The sequence below is a fragment of the Otolemur garnettii genome, unplaced genomic scaffold (genome assembly GCF_000181295.1).
Source record: "Otolemur garnettii isolate 467f Iridium unplaced genomic scaffold, OtoGar3 scaffold00008, whole genome shotgun sequence".
Lineage (NCBI taxonomy): Eukaryota > Metazoa > Chordata > Mammalia > Primates > Galagidae > Otolemur > Otolemur garnettii.
The window spans coordinates 33,708,413-33,732,930 of record NW_003852403.1 but is presented as its reverse complement, the minus strand read 5'-3'; the positions used below and the strand labels follow the sequence as shown (position 1 = coordinate 33,732,930).

At 40.3% G+C, this 24,518-nt stretch overlaps 1 pseudogene; it reads left to right on the top strand.

The window, feature by feature from the left end:
- Positions 1-2,488: 2,488 nt before the first annotated feature.
- Positions 2,489-2,650, top strand: LOC100959604 (annotated as a pseudogene).
- The last annotated feature ends 21,868 nt before the right edge of the window (positions 2,651-24,518 follow it).

Here is a 24,518-nt window from a genome sequence, read left to right as displayed (position 1 = left end):
TAAATGCTTTTTAAATCTGTTGAGATACTATATGACTTTTCTTCTTTAAGGTGATAAAAGGAAACAATTTTTTAAAAAGTTAAACAACTTTTTTTTTTTTTTTTTTTTTTTTTTTGCAGTTTTTGACCGTGGTCATGTTTGAACCCGCCACCTCCAGTATATGGGGCTGGCGCCCTACTCCTTTGAGGCACAGGCGCCACCCTCAAATTACTATTATTTTACACTAACCTGTGATTCTGTTCTGATCAAATGTTTTGAGCTATTAAACATCTTTGGCAAATATCCACAAAATCTAGAAAATTTGACTATTTAGCCTCTTGTAAGTTTCCATTTTCTTCATTGTCAGAAGTACGCAGGACTTACAACCTTTGTTTAAAATGTTTTCTCATTTTGATACAAGAGTCTCTAAATCCTTAGTGTAAATGATTGTAACAAATGATTATGTTTTATACAGCAAATTCCTACAAGTCTAACCATAGCTTGATGCTAATAGACACGTTAATTTCATAACTCTGCTTTTAGAGTTTGAGATTTTTGCTTTTATGTTGCTGAAAAGGTTTTAAAGCTTGATAAATCCCTGTCTACCTCCATTCCTTTAGGGCCTACAACATTTAGTTGGCTATAAGCCTTTGGACTTAAGTCCTTTGGCCACAGGGTCCCACGGAGGAATAAGATGGAACCAGGACAGGTAGCCACACCAGCCCAGCAATGATAAGACAAAGAAAAGTCTGGCCATTCATGTTGCCTCTGGCAAATCTCAGCCAAAAGCGAAAAAAATGTAAACTGAAATAACATCTTAGACACCTCCCTTGCCAACTGAATGGAACCCTCTTAGCCAAGGGGATCTCAAGTAAGTAAATTAGTTCAAAACTGAGTTCCTGGCCATAAAGGGAAGAGATGCGAGACACGCCTCATTAGAGCCCCATTCTGTTGGTCAAAAAGAAAGAACTCAGAAGCCAGGAATACCAGTTTATTTAAGACCTAAGAGCAATAAACCAAATAAAGGAGGATATTCTCATCTGGAAAATTTGCCTGATTTTCAGTAATAGATTGAAAAGATGCTTTCTTTTGCATTCCTCTTTCCCCCAAGTTCCAAGTACTATTTGCTCTTGAATGGGAAGCCTCTACAGTCTTCAGAAAATTCTAGGCAGAGATTTAGAGGAAATCATTTTAGGCAAGGAAATGATTTTATAATATGTAGACAATACCCTGATAGCCAGTGAGACTGAAGCTGAATCAAGGCAACATGCCATTATTGTATTGATTTACTAGATAACAAAGGATACAAAGAACAACAACAACAAAAGCCACTTCAGATCTCACTTCCTGCTATCAAATAACTTGGGGTTTGATTGTCTATTGAAACTCAGAACCTCCTTCCATATTGGAGAAAGGCTATAAATAAAAAAACAGTCTACCACCCACAAGCAATTGGGAGGATTCCTGGGTATTGCTGGGTTTTGTCAGATTTAGATTCCTAACTTTAGGCTAATAGCAAAATTTCTCTATAAAGCCTCAAAAGTAAGGTGAACAGATGTCCCGCTTTTGGTGGGACAGTCCCAATTTTTAACAATTTGTCCTGTGTCCCGCAACATTTTTAAAAAGTCCCGATTTTTGGAAAGAATGCATGACAAGCTAGGGAACAGTGGGAGAATGGGAAGGGAATATACATCAGCTGCTGAAAAGGTTAATGTAACTCCATTTGGGAATGAAGAGATTAATGTAACTTCATTTGGAAATGAAAAAGCTAATGTAAACTCCCTACTCCCCTCCTGGGTAAGGTATCAGTAGGAGACTGGCTCCCTCCCTTGCTTCTAGGCAAGGACAATTAGCTCAGAAGGAGCCAAACTGTCTGGAACAAACCAGTAGAAACTGCATGATTCTGCATGATTCCCCCCGCCCCCAGAGTAAGGTGACCAGATGTCCTGCTTTTAGTGGGACAGTCCTGATTTCTAACAATTTGTCCTGTATCCTGTGGCGTTTTTAAAAAGCCCCAATTTTTGGAAAGAATGCATGACAAGCTAGGGAACACAAGAGAACAGGAAGGGAATATACAGTTTTCAGCTGCCATGTGGCTATTTTGCCAGGATATGCATTTTATACTATTTTTGTTAATTTTATAATATTAAACTTTAATAATAACAAATAATTGTTGAGAACTGCATATCAAAGTTTGCATTGTTGTCAGGCCCCACCCCCCCAGGCCCCGGCCCCGTCATGGTGACCTGCTTTACCAAGGTTAAAATCTGGTCACCTTACTCAAAAGGGACTACTTACTCAAATAAAGAACTACTTACTCGGCTGCGGAATTCTTTCTTGACTATTAAAAATTAATGACTGCCCCCAAATTGGGCCTCCTGGATTTATATAAGCCTTTTGACCTGTTCACTTACGAAAGGCAAGGAAGCTCTCTTGTTCTCTCTCTCTCTCTCTCTCTCTCTCTCTCTCTCCTCCACAGTGGTGCATGTGATTAGTCCCATTTGTTGCCATGTCCTCTCACAAGACTTTCAGAATCATGCAGTTTCTGGCCAAGAAACAAAAACAATATGGTCCCATTCCCCAGTGGATTTGAATGAAAACTGGTAATAAAATCAGGTACAACTTGAAGAGGAGACACTGGAGTAGAACCAAGCTGGGTCTATAAGGAATTGCACATACTTATGCTGTATCATGGTCATTGTCATCTTTCTCTTTGTGTATATGCTCTTCCCTAATAAGCTCGTGCAGTAATACATACATAAGACCTTTTGTTTGAAAAAAAAAAAAAAAAAAAGAAAGGCAAGGAATTGGACTTAGGATATGGACCCAAACTTTTAGGGATTATAAGGAACCTGTACCCTGCTTCTCTGAACACTTGTTCAGAGAGGTCTAAAGGAAGGCTAAAATGTTTACCCTTAGGCAACTGGTGACTGTTTATGCTGTGTATTATGTGTTACCCTTACTAGAACAAAAGGGTGACTTTTGGTTAACAGCTGGCCGGATGGGTAAATATCAGACTACTTCCTCTTCTGCTCGTCTATCTCACTTCTGGATCAGTCTATCTCACTTCTGGATCAGCTTCCTAAAACTGTTTTTATAAATGACTAAAAGAAAAAAAGATGACTAAAAGGTATTTTAGGATGGAGATTCCATATGAGAAACACTGGGACAATATTTCCTGGGAGAAATCCCAGATGGGGATGGGTACTTCTTTTGGTAACCTTAGTGGGAAGAGGGGAGCAACACAGCATCATGTACTAAAAAGTTTTGGTTATAGGCCCAACTAGGTTCATTTCAGCAGAAAGAGCTAGATAGATCAACATCCTAATTCCCCAAGATTGAGGAATGCACTAAAAAAGGAAGGGAGTTGTAACTAATTACTTGACCCATTACTTGATGCTTTGAGTTATTTCCCAGAAATGACACACTTAAACGCATGACCTCAAGTGATCATCCCACCTCAGTCTCTCAAAGTGCTATGATTATAGGTGTGAGCCAACACACCTAGGCTGAAATGATAGATTTTCTAGAAGACAAAGGAGTTGAGATTCTGACAGATCCAGAGTGGACTTCCTGATGCCAGGATTCACCATCCTCCACAACCTGCCCCCAATGCAAGTAGCCCCTTGTTATTTACACCGTGATCTACCCCAGGGCACATGGCTCCTCTTTTGAAAGCCCTTGTAATTGGAGAGATAAATTTGAAGCAGCTTCTTCCATCCTCCCAAAAAGATGTCTGTCATATTAAAAATTCCTTTCTTCCTTGGCAACCCTTGTCTCAATAATTGGATTTTTGTGTAATGAGCAACTGGACCTAGAACAAAACTCCCTTGTGGTTTTGACAAAAAAAAAGAATAAATGAGTTACTGAACCACTCAGTTGATTGATTGGTTGTGTCATTTAAAATGAGACCTGGAAGAGAACCACCTGGGGAATTTTTAGAAGAGGAACAAGATCATGGTTGTACAACAGCACAAATATTTACAGGGCGCCCACCTTGCACAAGATGAACTCGCAAGTACTAGGCATGGGGAGGTAAAAAGTAACAACATGGTTTTTGTTCATCTTGCTTGCCATCCATTCAAGAGAAAGATGCTATGATAAATTCTAAATTCTTGTGATTTACACATTATAAATTAGTTCTCTTGGTGAAATGAGGGGCATAGATAAATAAAATCTTGCAAGCATTCATATAGGTTGAGGGCTGAGGGCCAGAGAAGGCTTTATGTAGAGATGATATTAATGTGGGTAGAATTTGAATCCATAGATAGGAACAAGACCTACCTGGCAGGGGAATGAAAGATGGGAATTAAATTATGTGATATATTTGGGGTCAGACTGACCTTTAAATATCTCTAATCTGTCCACATCTTTTGTCCTCTCTGACAGGTTCCTGGTTCATACTATCATCTCTTGTCTAAATTGCAGCCTTCAACTGGGTTTCTCATCCCTTTATCTTACCCTCTTCTGATTCACTGTCCCCAAGGCAGCAATAGGGATGTTTTCAAAAGACAAATCTTCTCAGTTTCCTGACCTGCTTAAAATCCTACCACCTTAAAACCTTGAAGTGAACCTTCACTAACCTTAGAAGAAAGTTTTAGCTCACTAGGTTTCCAAGCCTAGCCAGATCTGGTCCCTGTTTTCTTCCTCTAATCCCCACCTTCCTGGCTTCATTACTTTCCCATTCTTCCCTCCAGCTATTTTCAACTTCTTTCACTTCCCCAGTTGTTACGTTGTCTCATCTCTGGGCTCCACACATTATCCCCTCCACCAAGAAAATCTTTCCCCTGTCTTTCACCTGCATAACTCCTATTCACAGGTCAGATTTCAGCCCAGATGTCACTTCCTCTCCTTCAGAGTCTAGTTACTTGTTTGTCCCTTCTATGTCTTATCATAGCACCCTGTGCCCCCCACCCACAGAGCTTGTGCATTGCACCATCATGTTTAGTATTCCCTTTTGTCACCAAATCAAAAACCCCAAGAAGAGAGAAACCAGGCCTGTCTGGACCACATTGCTCTGAGCACAAAGTGCAATGCCTGGCATTGTTATATTTTCAATAAAGTTTATTGGAACAATAAATGGATGGATAAAGGGATAGATGGATGTTGTACAAATAAATTGGGACAGAATGGAGGATTGTGGTGGGCCTTGAAAGATCAAACAATTTTGAGTACAACATGTGACAAAATATGGGATGGTGAAGCTGACATTCAAATAGATATAGAAATAATAAATACAATTGATTTTATAGGAAGGGAAGTTTGGAGAAAGAGGGAAGTCAAAGATTTCATTTCACAGAAAAGAAAGGATTTCAAAGAAAGAGGCATGAAATCAAATACATGATTTCAATCAAATACATGATCAAGTACAGGCTAGAAATGTTCCTTTAAAAATATACTAATACCTGAGGACTTTTAAGATTAGATTCAACTCAGTGTTGCTCCTCCAAAACAAGACATAGGCAGGCCATCCTCTTCTGTGCCACATAATAAATGCTAGTACATGCCTCACCCAGACACACACATAGTAAAAGTGGAATGTACTGTCCCATGGACAGTAAAAATAATCCTTTCTCAGCCTAAAGAATCTTTTAAAAAGAAAAGAAAGCTCTTTCTACCAGAAGTGAGCTCCATTTCCTTGACTTGAAAAGAGAATAATAAAGATTCACACTGTAATGAAAAGACAGAGACCCTCTACTGGACTCCACTTGAATGAGCATGGCAACAAGGATGCAAGCTGGGCCTCAACCTACCTAACCCACACAGCTGAGCTGGGCCTTCTTAACAAGATTTAAAAAGAAGGAAAAGAAAAACACAAAAATGTTACATCTTCTATTATTATGTGCATGGTAAGTGCAATGTAAGCAGAGGAGGGACAAGATGCCCAGCCACTTTGCAAATACTAGAAAAAAATAAAAGCAGCTCAACCAGCTATCATGAGTTGTCTGTCTCTAAATATGCTGGCCTGGGTGATTCCCAAGCCTCCCTCTACATTCAGAGTCAAATGTTGTTTGGATTATAATATTAAACTAGGACTAACATGATCCACACCATTAATATTCTTAGAAGAGTGGAAAATTGCACAACTAACTATTTTCTTCATTTCAGTGCCTCAGGGTCATAATTTGTAGGGATCACTGTGCTGGCTTAAATACTGATTATTTACTAAGTGTTGACAGCTTCTTTAACTCTGTACAAGATGGAAAAGAAGTCTCAGTCCCTTCCAGCAGAGTGATAATATAAGTTAGGCAGGCAAAGAATTCAACATAATACAGACAAGGTGTGGCTGTAAAGTAATGACAGGGGATTGTTTAAACAAAAATACCAGAGCTTACTCTTCAAGAGAGCTGTTCTGCAAATCCATCACCTCAGGGCATGGTACAATTAGTTCAGAGATATATTTATTGCTCAAACATTTTTGGAAGTTGTCTTCAAACATTGAGAGAGGCAGCATGGTGTAGTCAAACAAGCACAAATTTGAATTCGGACCATTACCGAGTTTCCTAATTTATCAGCTCGTCAGGTTCTTTCCCTTGGAAAATGGAGATAGAGAACACTCTATAGATTTTTGAGAATTGATGAGACAATGCTTACACAGAGCTGGTCAGCCATTATTAATGGTGCCATTTAAGTTCAGTTTTAGGTCCAAAAGATAAATCAGTCTTATGAGGTTCACCATAGAGGGTTTTTGTTTTGTTTTGTTTTGTTTTTACCAGCTGCAGAACTAACCTGGCTTGAATACTCCTTCAGTCACCTGATTGGATCCTTGTACAAATTTCTTAGGGCTGTCAAAACTAAGCACCACACAGCAGGTGATAAACAGCAAAAATGTCTTCTGTCACCATCTGGAGGTTAGAGATCCAAAATCATGGTGTGGCCAAGGCTATGCATCTCTCTAAAGGCTGTTGGAGGGGATCCTTTCTTGCCTCTTCCTAGCTGTGGTGGTTGCCAGCAATGCTTACATTCCTTGATTTGAAGACACATTACTCCAGTCTTTGCCTTCATCGTCCCCGTGGTTTACCTGGGTGAATCCATCTCTGTTTCTCTTCTCCTCTCCTTAGAAGGACACTAGTCATCATGGATTGAAGGTCACCCTAATTCAGGAAGTCTTCATCTTAACTAATTACATCTGCAAAACTACTATGTCCAAATAAAATCACATTTGAGTTTCTGAGTGGAAGTGAATTGGGGGGACACTATTCAACCCAGAACAGTCCCCAAAATCAAACTCTAAAATAACAAAGATTTGTTTTTCCTTCTTGAGGAGATTCAAAATAATCCAATGCAGGTTTTTTAAAAGCTAACAAAAAATTTTGAAAAAAAGGAGTTCTAGATATGTTTCAGATAGCAGTAGCTGGCAGCTTTAGTAAAAAATATGGCTTGACTCCACCCTCCAGCTTCCCGCCTGGCTCCTGTAGCATGAGATCCCTGGGTCAGAGGCTCCACCCTCCAGTTCTCTGCCCAGCTCCTGTGACCCGTATGGCCAGTGGCAATGCCCTCCAGCTCCCCACCAGCTCCTGTGAGCTGCACACAGCAGTACCCCAGACTGGCAGCACCACCCCCAACACTGGCAGCTCCATCCCTGACAGTGGTGGCAGCTCCACAGTCCTTCCCATTGGAGTCAAATTGAGTTACCAGTGGGCCCCCACTGCCTAGATGCTGAAGACCTTTTGACCTCTCCCACCTCATCAGTGTTTGTGTCAACCAGGACAATTGGTTTGGAACTCTTGATCGGGGCTGATCACCCAGGGACCCACCAAGGTTGTACCTTGGTTGTATTGTTGTGGGAGTGTGGGATTCTCCCCTTCCAGTTATTGCCTGGGGGGTAGGGGAAGCGGGGTGTCTTAGTGGCTTATATTTCTCCACAGCTGAGATTTCAGCCCAAAGCCACTGATTCACTAGGATTGGACAGAGACTAGCTGAACACCAGTCAGCATCATCTAGCCCCACCACACCAAGCATGTCCCCAGAATTTTAGACAGTAGTTCTGAATGGGACCTTTGTGAAGCTCTAAGGAAAAAGCCACAATCACCAGTCCCAGTTCTTTGGTAAAGGGCTGGTTAATTACAACTCCAGAAGCCCTCAATTCAAGTTCACCTTGCCAGCTTCTTTAGCCAAAGGATGAAAAATAATCATGGGGTGGAATCAGTGGAAAAACTCTGGCAACATGAATAATCAGAGTAGATCAACTACCCCAAGGAATGACAAAGGAGACCCAACAGAATATCTCATTAATAAATAAATGGCTGAGATGTCAGAAATCGAATTCAGAATTTGGATTCCAAATAAGATTAACAGAATAGAAGTAAAAATGGAATTAGAAATTCAAGGAGCAATTCAAAAGTTGCCTCAAGAATTCAATGAATTCAAAGACAAAAATCACCAGAGATTTTGACACATTGAGGCAAGAACTTGCAGCCTTCAAAGATCTGAGAAATACAGTAGAATCCCTCAGTAACAGAATGGAGCAAGCAGAAGAAAGGATCTCTGACATTGAAGACAAAGCTTTTGAACACTTCCAAATGCTCAAAGAGGAAGAGAAGTAGAGAGCAAAAATGGATCATTCCCTAAGACAATTGTGGGACCACTCTAACAGAGCAAACATTCACCTAATAGGAATCCCTGAAGGAGAAGACGATGGTCTGAAAGGCACAGATATTCTACTCCAAGAGATAATTGAGGAGAACTTCCCAAGCATGGCAAGAGATACTGAAATTCAGATAGCAGACAGTTTCAGAACCCCAGCATAATTCAACCCAAATAAAGCATCTTCTAGACACATTATAATTAACGTCACCAAAGTTAATGTGAAGGAGAAAATCCTACTAGCAGCCAGACGTAAGAAAATTATAACCTACAAGGGGAAGTATATTAGAATGACTGCAGATCTTTCTGCTGAAACTTTTCAAGTCAGAAGAGAATGGTCATTGACCTTCAATCTCCTAAACCAAAACAACTTTCAGCCCAGGATCCTGTATCCAGCTAAACTGAGCTTCCTTTATGACAGAGAAGTTAAATACTTTAATGATATACACACATTGAAGAAATATGCCATAACCAAACCAGCTCTTCAGGATATCCTCAGACCCATCCTCCATAATGACCAGCACAATGCTCTATCACCAAAGTAAACTCACTCTGAAATTCTTGACCAAAAGCCAATTTCCACAGTGGTGAAAAGATTCAAAATGTCCATTGGACTTTCGAAAAACTACTCAAAATACTACCAGGCTTATCAATACTCTTAATTAATGTGAACGGCTTAAACTGTCCTCCTAAGAGGCACAGGTTGGCTTACTGGATACAAAAACTCAGGCCAGATATCTGCTTCATACAAGAATCTCATCATACCCTTAAAAGATAAATATAGACTCAGGGTGAAGGGATGGGCATCTGTAATCCAGACAAACAGAAATCAGAAAAAAATCAGGGGTGGCAATTTTATTTGCAGATACACTAGGTTTTAAACCAACAAAAGTAAGGAAAGACAAGGATGTTCACTTCATATTTGTTAAGGGAAACACTCAGCATGAACGGGTGTCAATTATTAACATTCATGCACCCAACCAGAGTGCTCTTCAATTTATAAGGGAAACCTAAAAGACATGAGCAATTTAATATCTTCCAGCACCATAATAGTTGGAAATTTTAACACCCCTTTGGCAATGTTGGATAGATCCTCCAATAAGAAACTAAGCTAAGAAATTTTGGACTTAAACTTCACCATACAACAATTGAACTTAACAGACATTTACAGAACATTTCATCCTAACAAAACTGAATACACATTCTTCTCATCAGCCTATGGAACATCCTCCAAAATTCATCATATCTTAGGTCACAAGTCTAACCTCAGCAAATTTAAAAGGATAAAAATTATTCCTTGTACTTTCTCAGATCATCATGCAATAAAAGTTGAACTCACCAATAACAGGTATCTGCATACTCATACAAAGATACGGAGACTAAATAACCTAATGCTGAATGATAGCTGGGCCATAGATATGATTAAGAAGGAAATTGCTGGGTGGTGCCCATGGCTCAAAGGAGTAGGGCGCTGACCCCATATGCTGGAGGTGGTGGGTTCAAACCCAGTCCCAGCAAAAAAAAAAAAAAAAAAGAAGAAGGAAATTGCCAAATTTTTGGAATACAACAATAATGAAGACACGAATAATCAGAACCTGTGGAATACTTCAAAGGCAGTCCTAAAAGGGAAATTTATAGCATTGCAAGCCTTCCTCAAGAGAACAGAAAGAGAGGAAATCAATAACTTAATAGGACATCTTAAGCAACTGGAAAAGAAAGAACATTCCAACCCCAAACCTAGCAGAAGAAAAGAAATAACTAAAATTAGAGCAGAATTAAATGAAATTGAAAACAGAAGAATTATTCAAAAGATCAATGAATCAAAAAGTTGTTTTTTTGAAAAATTCAACAAAATTGATAAACTTTTGGCCAACCTAAACAAAAATAGAAAATTAAGGTCCATAGTATCATCAGTCAAAAATGACAAAGGCTAAATAATGACACCTCAGAAATTCAAAAAATCCGTAATGAATACTACAAAAAACTTTATTCTCAGAAATATGAAAATCTGAAAGCAATTGACCAATACTTGGAAGCATGCCAACTTCCTAGACTTAATCTGAAATAATTGGAAATGCTGAACAGACCTATAGCAAGTACTGAAATAGAATCAATGATACAGAATCTCCCAAAAAAGAAGAGTCCAGGACCAGATGGCTCCACATCAGAATTCTACCAAACCTTTAAAGAGGAAATAGTACCTATATTACTTAACCTTTTCCAAAACATCAAAAAAGAAGGAATACTTCCCAACACATTCTATGAAGCAAATATCACCCTGATCCCCAAACCAGGAAAAGACCCAACAAGAAAAGAAAACTATAGACCAGTATCTTTAATGAACATAGATGCAAAGATATTCAATAAGATCCTAGCAAACAGAATCCAGCAACACATTAAACAAATTATACACCATGACCAAGTGGGTTTTATCCCAGGGTCTCAAGGTTGCTTCAATATACAGAAATCTATAAATATAATACATCACATAAACAAACTAAAAAAAAACAAAGACCATATGATTCTCTCAATAGATGCAGAAAAAGCTTGTGACAATATCCAGCATCCTTTCATGATCAGAAAACTTAAGAAAATAGGTATAGAAGGGACTTTTCTTAAACTGATAGAGGCCATCTACAGCAAACCCACAGCCAATATCATATTAAATAGAGTAAAATTGAAAACATTTCCACTCAGATCAGGAAACAGGCAAGGTTGCCCATTGTCTCCACTGCTTTTTAACATTGTAATGGAAGTGTTAGCCTTCTCAAGCAGGCAAGAGAAGGTGATCAAGGGTATCCATGTAGGGTTAGAAGAAATCAAACTTTCACTCTTTGCAGATGATATGATTTTATACCAGAAAAATCCCAGGGACTCCACCACAAAACTCTTAGAAGTGATCAAGGAATACAGTAGCATCTCAGGATACAAAATCAATACTCACAAATCAGTAGCTTTTATATATACCAATAATAGTCAAGCTGAAAAAACAGTCAAGGACTCTATTCCCTTTACAGTTGTGCCAAAGAAAATTAAATATTTAGGAATTTACCTAACAAAGGATGTGAAAGATCTCTATAAAGAGAATTATGAAACTCTGAGAAAAGAAATAGCTGAAGATCTTAACAAATGGAAAAACATACCATGCTCATGTCTAGGAAGAATCAACATTGTTGAAATGTCTTTATTACCCAAAACAATTTACAAATTTAATGCAATCTCTATCAAAGCACCAATGTCATACTTTAAAGATCTGGAAAAAATAGTATTTTGTTTCATATGGAACCAGAAAAAACCTTGAATAGCCAAGACATTACTCGGAAATAAAAAAAAAAAAAAAATCAGGAGGAATCATACTACCAGACTTCAAACTATACTATAAATCTATAGTGATCAAAACAGCATGGTATTGGCACAAAAATAGAGAGGTAGATGTATGGAACAGAATTGAGAACCAAGATATGAACCTAGACACTTACTGTCATTTGATCTTTGATAAGCCCATCAAAAAGATAAATTGGGGGAAAGATTCCCTATTTAACAAATGGTGCTGGGTGAATTGCCTAGCAACTTGTAGAAGACTGAAAATGAACCCACAACTTTCACCATTAACAAAACTTGACTCTCACTGGATAAAAGATTTAAACTTAAGACATGAAACTATAAAGATTCTTGGAGAGAGTGCAGGAGAAACACTTGAAGAAATTGGCCTGGGAGAATACTTTATGAGGAGGACCTCCCTTCCCACTGGGCAATTGAAGCAACACTAAAAATACATTACTGGGATCTGATCAAACTAAAAAGCTTCTCCACAGCCAAGAACACAGTAAGTAAAGCAAGCAGACAGCCCTCAGAATAGGAGGATATTTTCAGGTTATGCTTCTGACAAAGGTTTGATAACCAGAATCCACAGAGAACTCAAATGTATTAATAAGAACAGAACAAGTAATCCCATTTCATTGTGGGCAAGGGACTTAAACAGAAGCTTCTCTGAAGAAGATAGGTTCATGGTCTACAGACACATGAAAAAATGTTCATCATCTTTAATCATCAGAAAAATGCAAATCAAAACTACTTTGAGATGTCATCTAACTCCCATAAGAGTGGCTCACATAACAAAAGCCCAGAACCAGAGATGTTGGCATTGATGTGGAGAAAAGGGAACACTTCTACACTGGTGGTGGGAGTGCAAACTAGTACATCCCTTTTGGAAAGAAGTATGGAGAATACTCAGGGACCTAAAAGTAGACGTGCTGTTTGATCCTGTAATTCCTCTACTAGGTATATATCCAAAAGACCAAAAAATCACATTATAACAAAGACATTTGCACCAGATTATTCACTGCAGTTCAATTCATAATAGACAAGTCATGGAAGAAGCCCAAGTGCCCACTGACACATAAATGGATTAATAAATTGTGGTATATGTATGCCATGAAATATTATGTAGCCTTAAAAAAGATGAAGACTTTACCTCTTTTACATTTACGTGGATGGAGCTGGAACATATCCTACTTAGTAAAGTATCTCAAGAATGGAAGAAAAAATAACCAATGTACTCAGTACTATTATAAAGCCAATTTACAATCACTCACACTTTCATATGAAGAATAGATCACGGGCGACGCCTGTGGCTCAAAGGAGTAGGGCGCTGGCCCCATATGCCAGAGGTGGCGGGTTCAAGCCCTGCCCCGGCCTAAAACTGCAAAAAAAAAAAAGAATAGATCACAACCATGGCCCAAGATGAAAGAGGGAGAAGGGGGACTGGGAGGAAAGGGGGGAGGTCAAATCAAGGGAGGATGAATGGTGGGATCACACCTATGGTGCATAATGCAAGGGTACATGTTGGATCTATTAGTATAGAGTATTAATGTCTTAACCCAATAATTAAGTAAATGAGATGAGGTATATATTAACCAGTGTGATGCAAGTGTTCCTAATTCTATATGAAATCAGCACATTGTACCCCATAAATACATTAATATATACATGAAAAAAATAGAAAATATGGTTTGGCCACCTTTGAGATTAATGTAAGGCCGTTGTTATATATCTGATTCTGTGTATATGTTCTTAAGATTTTTAAGCTTTAGTTAAACCACTCTTTTGTTCCAACACAAATGTGGAAGAGTGGGTGTACTCACGCATGCCTATACTCACCAACTGACTCATCTTGAAGGGACTAGAAGAGCTATTCTATAAAAAGAAAAATAATAAAAGTAAATATTCCTCTACATTTTATCTAGCCAGAACAGATACAAGCTGAGTTACTTCCTTTTTACATCCATTCTCCCAGCTTTGTGTAGTTAGACATTTTTCATTTGCAGAAATATCACACATTTCTATAGATAGTGGCATTTATACTTCTTTTGATGCAAACAGAAAGCCAAGGGTGTTCTCTAGTATTAGGTAAAATCCTTTCATTGAAAAAGGGGGGTTTGGGGTGGAGGCAGATGCTTAGAGAAGACTGAGATTATCACAGAGCTTTAATTTTCAAAATGATGGGAAATATTTCTATAGCCAACATTATAAAAACAGTTCTTAGAAAAATAAGGACATAGGGACTTGAAGGCAGGTTCCATAAAATCTGAGTACCTAAAGATAGAAACCCAGGAGAAAACAGGAGCCTGAGTAGAGAGTGGTCCCTTAAGGAAAGGTTATACAATTCACCTGCAGAGACATGGGAACTGCACTGGGTTTGGAGGGAGTTCTTGATCACTCAGAGTGCTGCTAAGTATGGTCGAGCTAGACCAGTCCCTGAGCTTCAAAGCAGTGGGCTGCATCAGCCTGAAAATACACGATCACCCTATTCTAAGTGGGCCTTCCTGTCTGATGAACCAGCCAAGTCACACTCAGAAAAACATGGGTCTTGTAAGGAGGGAAGTCCTCATCTCATCTGCTCTGGGTGGCTGGAAGGGTTGCAAGTGGTGCTAAGGTCAGCGCAGGACTTCCTGGACTCCCCATGCCCAAATGTAGGAAGTTTAAGGAGACTTGTCAGGGCCCCTAGCCCAGCTGCAGCAACGGGGCTCTGCGACAGAGTCAGGCCAACAGAGCACCCCACCATAAAGAAAGTCTTCACCCAAGGACAGACTGAGTGATGTGCTGGGGCATGCTCTTCAATTTTTGAGCACTGATTTTAACTATGGCGGATTATACAAACTTTACCAACTTTTCTTCTCTTTTAAAGCAGTGTGTGAGAGTTGCAATTCTCTACGTGCTTGCTAACACTTGATATGGTCGTCTTTTTAATTTTGGCCATTCTAATATTTGTATAGTGGCATCTCATTGTGGTTTTAATTTGCATCTGCCAATGGCAAATTCAAGAAAGCATCTTTTTATATATCTATTTGCTGTTCATACATCTTCTTTGGTAAGGTGTCTTTAAATCTTCTGCCCATTTTGTATTGGATTATTTTCTTATTACTGAGTTTTGACAGTCTTTAAGATAATCTATCTGTATGTCTTTTACCAGATATATGATTTTCTTTTTTTTCAGATATATGATTTTCAAATATTTTCTCCCAATTATAACGTCTCTTTTCATTCTCCTAACAGCTTTCAAAAACATTACATTTTTAATTTTGCTGACATCCAACTTACTTTTTTTTTCTATTTTATGGATCATAATTTTGATGTTCTATCTCAGAAATCTTCAACTAACCCAAGGTCATAAAGAAATTCCCCTATGCACTCTTTTAAATGATCTCTCCATTTTAAAATGCTGAAAATAATTTTGAATTTGATGCAAGTTCTGTGTGGGCCGAATAAAACAGACCTACAATCTCTTTCTAGCCTGCGGGCCACCAATTTATAACCTTTTACTTATACAATGGTCCCTCACATCCCTAATTTTATATCATACAAGGCTAGTAGGTCCCTAGCTTCACTGCTTCATAGTACATAAAGTTGGTTGATCAAGGCCTTCTTTTTTCAAACTGTTTGGAGTATCTAGATACCTTTACTGAGTATTAAAAAAGAGTAAACAATGGCTGGGTTCTTCTGACTTGCTTGGAGTTCCGGTCAGGTAAAAATGGCATTCAATTTTGTCAGATGTGTTAACAATCTAACACAGCAGCCAACTATTGCTGAACTTCAATGAGAAAGTTGTGGAAGAGACAGAGTTAGGGGCAAGGGCAGGAAGAAACCAAAATTTTCTGTTTAGATTTTGCTCTCAGGTAATGAGGGTGCTTGCCAGTTGGGGCCCTTTATTCTTCAGTGTTATCCCAAAATTCAAAAAATGATTTCTACTTGTCTAATTAAATGCTCTCTCTTTAATCCCAGCTCTTCAGGATAGCATTTTTAATACAATGAAAGAGATAAAATTCTTGCCCTGGGCGAATGTTAAATACATTTTTATGTAGTCAAAGAGAAAGAGTGTTCTTAGCCCCTCTGGCATTGTTCTGGAAATCCACACATCATGCAGGAAATTAGTTGTCTCTTGTCCAAACACCGCTCACAGGAACAAGTTTTGAGAACGCTATCAGACACCACTGACAGGCACAGTGCCATTCAGAATGTGTGATGGGTCCTGAGACCGCTGGGATTTAAAGACGTCACTCAGCAGACTAGCAGTTCACAGGTAACAGAGAGCAGGACTTTGGCAGAAACTTACTGGGAAAAAGTTTTGCCAGACCCTCTGAACCACTGCAGTCCAAAAGAAACTAAGATAATTATTGAGCCCCAGTTCTCTGAAAACACATAAAACTTCTCTCTACTACAGCTGAGATGCTGGTTTTGATCAACAAACATAAACTTTCCTTAGAGACTCTGCTGCTACTCTGTTGATTGTTGCAATAATGCTTCAAAAGCAGGACTGAACTCCTATAAACAGCCCTGTTTGGAGAAATGGATGTTTTCCATTTGCCCTTAAAAGAGAATATTGTTTCTGAACCGCCTTCATCTCTTCTTCGAGGGTGTTGAGGATGTTCACGGTATTCTCAAAGCAGAAGGATGGCTTATCCCTCCTCTGAAGCCATTTATGCTACAATGTTTATGTCTATTTTATTTTATGTTTTTAAAGAGGAAAACCAGCAAGAGTTTAAGTGCCCCAAAATTTAAGCCAATAGTTAAGGCCTGGATACTCCTTGAAACCTCACATGGATGATTTTGATTCTGAACCAGCAATCAAGTACCCTGGCCTGCTTGGATTTCTCTTAGTATTTAGCACTAGTCCTTGATCAGTTCATTGTAGCCAAAAAGGAAGCGACTGATTCTTGCAGCTAATCCAAGGGAGGGCAGATTTCATCTCTAAATAAATATAAGCTAAGGAATAATGTTCCTAGCAAAACCCAAACAGCAGAATTTGAAATAACTATATGGGGTCTATCACGTCCTTCTAAGGAAGGCTCACTGAAACACAGGAGTTTGAAGTCATTTTTTTCCCTGAAAGGTAGGGAGGGGTGAAATTTTGGGTAGAAAAAACTTTAACTCCATTTTTAGTAGAAAGCATCTTGCCCACCACAGCCATTCCATTTTAGTTTACTTCGTATTAGTCCTGGGTGTTTTATAGACAGGGGTTTAAATAACAGCAGCCCTACCACGTGTCCTCTGTGTGGCCTCCGGCAAGTGTCCTGACCTCTCTAAAACTCAGCATTGTCACATAGAAAGTGGCGACTGACACACAGCTCGGAGGGTTGCTGCCATTCACTAGAAACAAGTTGTGAGTAATCAACACCTGTCCTGTAACTGCGTGCAGGAGAGGACGGGCTGCCACTGTCATCAGCAAGTCTGACCCTGTTTAGAGTGTGGAATTTTAATATCCAATCCAGACAGGCGTTTGAATGGCACTTATCTAGACATTCAAGACGTGGGATTTAGGGTTCTGAGGTGCTCTGAGATAAACTGGATCCTGCCCTGTAGGAGCTGGCGACTGACTCATAAATCACTGTAAGGAAAGGCAGAATGTTGTGAGTGAGTGCTCTGGCTATACAACAGACCACAGTCTGGACCCCAGAGTCAAGGAGGAGTGACCTGCTGATTGGGAGAATGGACTCCAAGTTCACTGCCCTACTGTTTACTGGCTGGGTAAGACTTCATTCCCTCATACACCAAGTGAGAACACCCAAGTACTTACCTTATGGAATGGAGGTGAACATTAAATGAGCACATACTTGCGGAAGGCTAAACACAATGCCATTATTATTGTGGCTGTTATTATTATCCAGCTAGTATTATTTTAATGAGATAGTAGTAATACTATTATAGGTTTTAATATATGACATAATTACTCTACCAGCACATTAAAACTAATATTTATTACATATCTCTATGCTCTTATAGTTGATGTAATTATCTTATTACTTGGTATAAAAGTACCAGTATAATAATACTATTTATAACATGGTAAGGGCTTCATGGAGAGTTTATCATTAGAGCTAAGTCTTAAAGAAGGGGTAGCACTTACCCAATTTTAGGCTATTAGGTATCTAAGGAATGGAGACATATTTTTATCTGATGCCTTTCCGTGTTTCTAGACAGTTCTAAGTTTCATAGTCTACAATGTATAGAACCACTTCAGAAGGCTCTGTCACTAAAGGGTTAAGGAAGATGAGAGCTGGACCCAAACCCCCGCAGGGATGAAGGAGACAGAAGCCAAATGTTCAGCATGAGCTTCCCCTCATTGCTCTCCCGTAGTTACCCTGACTTATACCCAACCTGAAATCCCGCAAGAGAGCAGCGGCACAGCTGATCAGAGCACTCAACACACCAGAAATATTCACTCCACAATTGCAATATTATTAGTATTTATGTTGAAAACAAATTCCCCTTTGGGACTGTTTGCTCCACTCCATTGGCACCTGGTGGATCCTTTAATATTCAAGTTCCTCCATCTTCAAAAATCCACATCAGAGTCTTTCCTGAAGCTGGGGACTGAATGTACTTGCACCTGGGAATTTCCCTTGTGGCCAGAAAACCTGAAGAGGGGAACAGTTTCATGCATAAAAGAAATTTTAAAGGAGGAAGATAAGGTTGGAGGGGTGGGGGAAGGGCGGTGCAACCTTGAGGTCTAAAAACCACACAGAAAGATTTAAATGATCCATCTTCCCCCACCTCCATTAGAAGCTTATAAAAGTGTGTGTGTTTGGGGCAGGGGGCGGGGGGTGCCTCTGCAGGTGCACACGCAATAAATCAGACCTGAGATTTGTATTGATGTCTCGAAAAATGTTTCATGAAGTTTGTTTGTAAAATAAACCTAAGGCAACCATTCTCAAACTTCAAGGAGCACGAAAACCACCCGGAGAGCCACTGAAAATTCACATTTTCACCCCCAGAGAGCCTGATGCAGAAGGTCCAGGATGGAGCTCTGGAATCTATACTTTTAACAAGCATTCTGTGTAATCCTGATGCAAATGGTTCTGGAACCGCTCAGAAAAATGTTCTAAGATTTAGCTCTCTCTTTGAAGTACATTATCTTTTTCTGTCTTTCTCTTCATTTGGGGGTACCTTGTAACTAGTTTTCTCAATTTTCTCACTAATAATAAGGTCCCCCTCATTTACATAGGTAGATTTTTTCTTTTCCATTTTGGGAAACTAGTCTCTGAAAGCTAACGTGCCTTTTCCTTGACTTGGACTGGGGCAAATGCATAGATTACTTTATCCTGAATGTCTGCTAGAACAGAGGAAAACAGAAAGGTTTTCTGTTGAAGGGTTTTTCTCCAACAGCAATTTAAACTGAGGGAAGTCAGCTGAAGTGGATTATCCTGCCCTTTCTCTGTTAAGTTAAAAGTCATGTGGTCAACAGGGCCACAGAAGCACAGCTGGCTGTGTGTGCTGGGGGAAGGGCGGACTCCAGGGCTCCCATCAATAGGCGTAAGTAGCTGTGTGTAAGTGTGAGGTGAATTAGAGGGACTCCAGCATTCAATGAAGACGCAGATAACACAGGAGCCTGCCCTAATCCTGCTGTCCTGGGATTTGCCTTTTCTTGGCTTCCAGGGGAACAATTCAGGCGCCTGTTCTGAAGGAAGGAAACTTGATAACCCGAATCATAATACCCTTTGTGCCCTCTCCACATCTAAAGTTGAATAAACTCTGCTCATGGATGAGGTGGCAGCAGGACACAGGCAGGACCCTGGGACTGGGGCAGACCTGAGTCTCTTCAAAAGGACCCCTGCTGTGGAGTGCAGGTACCCAGTGGGGGAAAGGGATGATGAGAAAGAAAATTTAAACACAGATTCTGCACTTAAGCCCCAGGATTTCAGGTTGCTGTGAGCTGTGACGCAATGGCACTCTACCTACCCAGGGTGACAGCTTGAGACTCTGTCTCAAAAAAAAAAAAAAAATTAAATAAATACAATTAAAAAAACATTCTGAATTTAGTGGCTTCAATAAATATCTTCATAAGAATTAGGAAGATAGTTTTTCTGTGATAAACTGAGGCGATGGGCTGCCCCTGTCATCCTCTTAGGGGATGATAAAATAATGGTTAACACTCTAACTCTATGACCACTGCATCTTGGTGTTCTAACAACTCTGGATCTCAGTTTCTTCTTCATCTTTAGACATTGAAAAGGTAGTTATCCATTATTGTGCAACAAACTTCCCCAAAACCTAGTGGCTCAAAGCAACCATTTTATTTTGCCCACAATTTTCTGGGTTAAGAATTTAGGAAGGGTTCAGCTGGGTGATTCATCTCTCATCCTTGGTGTCAGCTGTAGTAGCTGGGGATAAAGTGTCCATTGCTGAGATCCTAGACAGCTTCTTCACTCAAGTCTGTGTCTCTCTCTCTCTCTCTCTCTCTCTCTCTCCCTCCCCTTCCTCTCCCCCTCCTCCTCCCTCGCTCCTCCCTGTGGCTTGAGCTTCTCACAGCCTAGCAGCAGCCTCAGGGTAGTCAGGCTTCTAACACGGAGGTTCTATTTCAATAGACCAAATGAAAGCTGCTAACACTACTTTCAGTGTATTTTGTCAATCAAAACATCACAAGCCAACCCAGCTTCAAGTAGAAAAGAACTAGAACCCACTGCTCCATGGAGGGAATGTCAGAAAATTTCCAGCCATCTTTCATCTGCCATAGTCAGCACTTAAATAAAAAACAGAAATTAATTACCAGTATGACTAAATGTCCCAACACTGGTAATTTTTGAAAATGTGTGCCTTTTCTCTCCACAGAACTCTGAAGATTCAGCCACCTTAAAACAATCAAAATTTTTAATATCCTATAGTTGTTCTGTAGCCTCTGCTCTCTGTATCCAGACAAGAATCTTCTTGCTGAAGCTAATTGCTAAGAAAGGTCAGGGACAGATAGACACTGCAAATAGACCAAAAGCTGCTTTTAAATAGAAACTGGTAGTTGTTTAAAAAGAAAGAAGAACGAGAGAGAGAGAAAGAAAAGAAAGGAAGAAAGAAAGAGAGAGAGAGAGAAAGATCACTTCAATGTAATTGACTTTTATCATTGAAAATGCTGAGTCCTGGGCTGTTTCAGAAAAAGAAGCACTAAGAAGTTGCCAGTAACTCTATCTACAAAGCATTGTTACTGTGGGCCAGGAGATTAGCTCATTGTTCAAGGCTCTGCTTATGATATTCAGAATGACCCTTGCAGTCTACACACAAATAGTTCTTTGTTGCTCTGGATGCAGCAAATTCTTTACCATGAATAATCTACTACAACAAATGCTCTCTTTAGTTCCTTCTGAGTTCTTCAGAGTGTTTGAGCTCCCTAGAGAAAAGAAATCAGTTCTCAATAGGAATTAAATGCTAGAAAAGTTTTCTTTACAATTGCTACAGAGAAGAAATAGGATAGAGCAATTTGTCCTACGAGTACTAGAGGAGTAAGTGAATGAATTTGGGACACACGTAGACACAAAGTGCTGCAGCAGGAAGAAGGCAGGGTGTGGACTCCCAAGGTCCCCGGGCTCTGGAGCCACCTAGGCTGGGTCTTTATGCCAATCTCATCACTTCCCATCACCTTGACCTCATAGGTAAGGAAAAGACGACAGTAGAAACACCCCCCTCCTAGGACTGCTGGCTGGAGGGTTAAACTGGATGATCTCCGCTAAGTATTCAGCAGGTGGTAAGCACTTAACACATGGTAGCTGCTGTTATTACTACTATTGTTATCATATTGTGGACTCACACTGCTCTTTAAATGTGCAAAGGTAATGTGATTTCTTATTTTTTTCATTGTTGTATAATATTTCTTAGGAGTCCCCTGCTACTGTCCATTAATGGAACCTCAATCTCTTCTGGCTTGACTTCTGTTTTGGAGGGATGATTCCATCTCATTTAGCTCATGAATGTTCTTTCCTTCCTTCTGCTTCTCATCAAAAAGGGGACTCAAAGGATCTAAATGGAAGGTGAGGGCCTGGGACCTGCATAACCTCCTCTGGTTCTTGCTTATCTCTGTCATGGGTGCCTGGGGCCTGCACTGGTATTGACAATGCTGACAACCCAGCCACCTGATTCTAGACCCCTGTGGTGTCACTTGCTTTCCAGCACCTGAGTCCCATCATCGGGGCATACTAGAACTCACGTTCACCATGCACAGGCCACAGAGAGCCCAGAGCCCTGTCTCAGGCTCGTCTACCCACAACTTCTCTCTACCCAAGCTGCCCTGTCACTATCACTCCAGCACTGAGCCAGATCTCCTAGGAGGGTTCCAATGAGGGCAGAGATGCACAATTTCACCTCCAAGAGACATTTGGCAATCTCTGAAGGCATCTTTGGCTGTCTCAACTGGAGAAGCACTATTGGCCAGAGATGTTGCTAAGTAACTATCCCACAGGGCAGGACGGACAGCCAACAACAAAGAATTATCTGGCTTAAAATGTCAACAGGGCAGAGTTGAGAAAAATCTGTCCTTGAGGTTCACAGCACCCCCAGGCCACTAGATTTGAGATTGTCCCTCTCCTTAAACCTGTCTAGATGTTTCTACCCTCTAGCCCAGGGTTCCACTCTGAGACTGGAGGAAGTGGGGCTATCAGGACATGGGCACCTCGCCACCCTGCCCTGCCCGTGCCTCCTTTCCTTCTCACCCTCCGGTGAGACAGACACAGTGGGCTTTCCCTGCCCTTCCTAAAGGACAGACACCTCTCCGACATCATTCTTCCTTCCCTTTTGCAAGGTACCATCTGCCATGGGGCCTTCTCTGGGGCCGAGCAGGGAGAGAGGCCAACATCACTGAGGGAAGACAAACGGAGAGATATTTTTAAAATACCTTATTATACTTTTATTACTATTAATAAATATTACATAACCAGCTGCTTTCCTTATGCCAGGCATAAGACTTGATAAAATATGCATTGAATTGGAATTACTTACACTATAAAGAATTTATTGCTACTCCGAAAACCAAAGCAATGTATTGTTTGGGGATTTATTTTCTTCTAGATGGCTTTCCCTCTAAATACTGTCAGGCTGATCCCCAAAGTTCTAAACAGACCAAAATAAGCCCTATTCACAGCTACAATCTCTCTTCTCTCCACTTGTGGAACACAGGAGCCCACACTTCTGCTCTCTAGGCATCAGGTTGGCTATTACTACATTATAAGCAAACTCCAAACTTCAGTGAATTAAAACAATAATCACTTCCTTTCACCCACAGGTCTGCAGGTCAGCTGGACTAGGCTGTGCTCAGCTAGGTGGCTCTACTGCAAGCTGTGAATCTGGCTGCGCTTGGCTCCTTGCTGTGAATTCCCTACATGTTCTCCTGGGGCTCAGGCTGCCAGGAAGCAGTTACCTGAGGAAGCTGTTCTCATAGAGATGGGGAAAGCTGTTTTCATAGAGATGGTCACTCTTCTGACCCAGGAATGGACCTGATACCTGGTCACTACCACACACACTCCACTGGCCACAGCACGTCCCAAGTCAAGGGGAAAATTGACTCTGCTTTCTATGAGAAGGGCTAAAATGTCATATGGAAAAGTGTGTGAATAAAGGAACAGCTGAAGATTTGAGGCCAATAATTCCATTTACCAAGATATTTTATGATTTGGAGGGATGGCCAACATACAAGGGATGGAACAGGTAGAAAGGATCTATAATAACCCACTGATGTTCAAAAGATTTGCCAGAAAGGGCTTTGCCTATGAATAAAACACCACTTTTTCTCATTTCTCCAACAAAGATAATGAAAGACAAACCCTCCCACCCTCCCACTTTCCTCTTCTTTTTCCTTAAAAAAGTTACAAAATTGTAGGATGCCAAAATATTAGGCAAGCTGGGCTAAAAAGAGATCGCAGCAGCTTCAAATTTCAGCCATATTATAAAAGTAGCTTTGGGGAGATTTCTGTGACAATTGCATCCCCTCTGCTTTGGGTCTCAGAGTCCCCATTTGATTTGTTATCTACACCTCTGTGACCTGTACACACAGATACCAACCTACCTGCTTCACAGATAGGAATGAGGGTCCTGATAATCAGAAAAGGGAAACCCCCGGAAATATAAATTGGAAGGAACTGGGGTCAGATATGAGTGCAGAAAGTCAGGGCAAGCCTCTGGCAGTGTCACATTAGCGGATATAGCTGTGTTTACACTGTGTTGTGTTGACTTAGAAGTTCTAATTATGTGGTTGTTTTTGAATCAGTGGAAAACTGGCTTGGTCTGTCTTTTCCATAGAGGTTTCTCTGGTATCACTTTCTCTTCTGTCCTATTCAGACAAGTGCCAATCCTTTCGGTTCTCAAGAAGCAAGGAAACCAGCTGAGCTTCCTGCTCTGATCTCTTATGAACTATAGGAAAATTCTTCGGGTAGGCTGGTGCACAGGTCAGTATCCAGATGCGTTCTTGCCCCAAACTATAGGGTCTGTATGATGGTGCAGCTCTGCCTTTTAATTAGCAGCTAGTTCTAGGTCCCCTCTGGTGTGCCTACCAGGCAGTGGAGGGTGGCAAAGGGAAAAACAGTTACATTCTCTGCACAGAAAGCAGTACTGTCTACCCACTCAGCAGGTTCAGAGCTTTCACGACTGTAGTTGCACTACAACTGGGAAACCGGGGGTTAAGAGTTTTGAGCTTTGCTTATAAA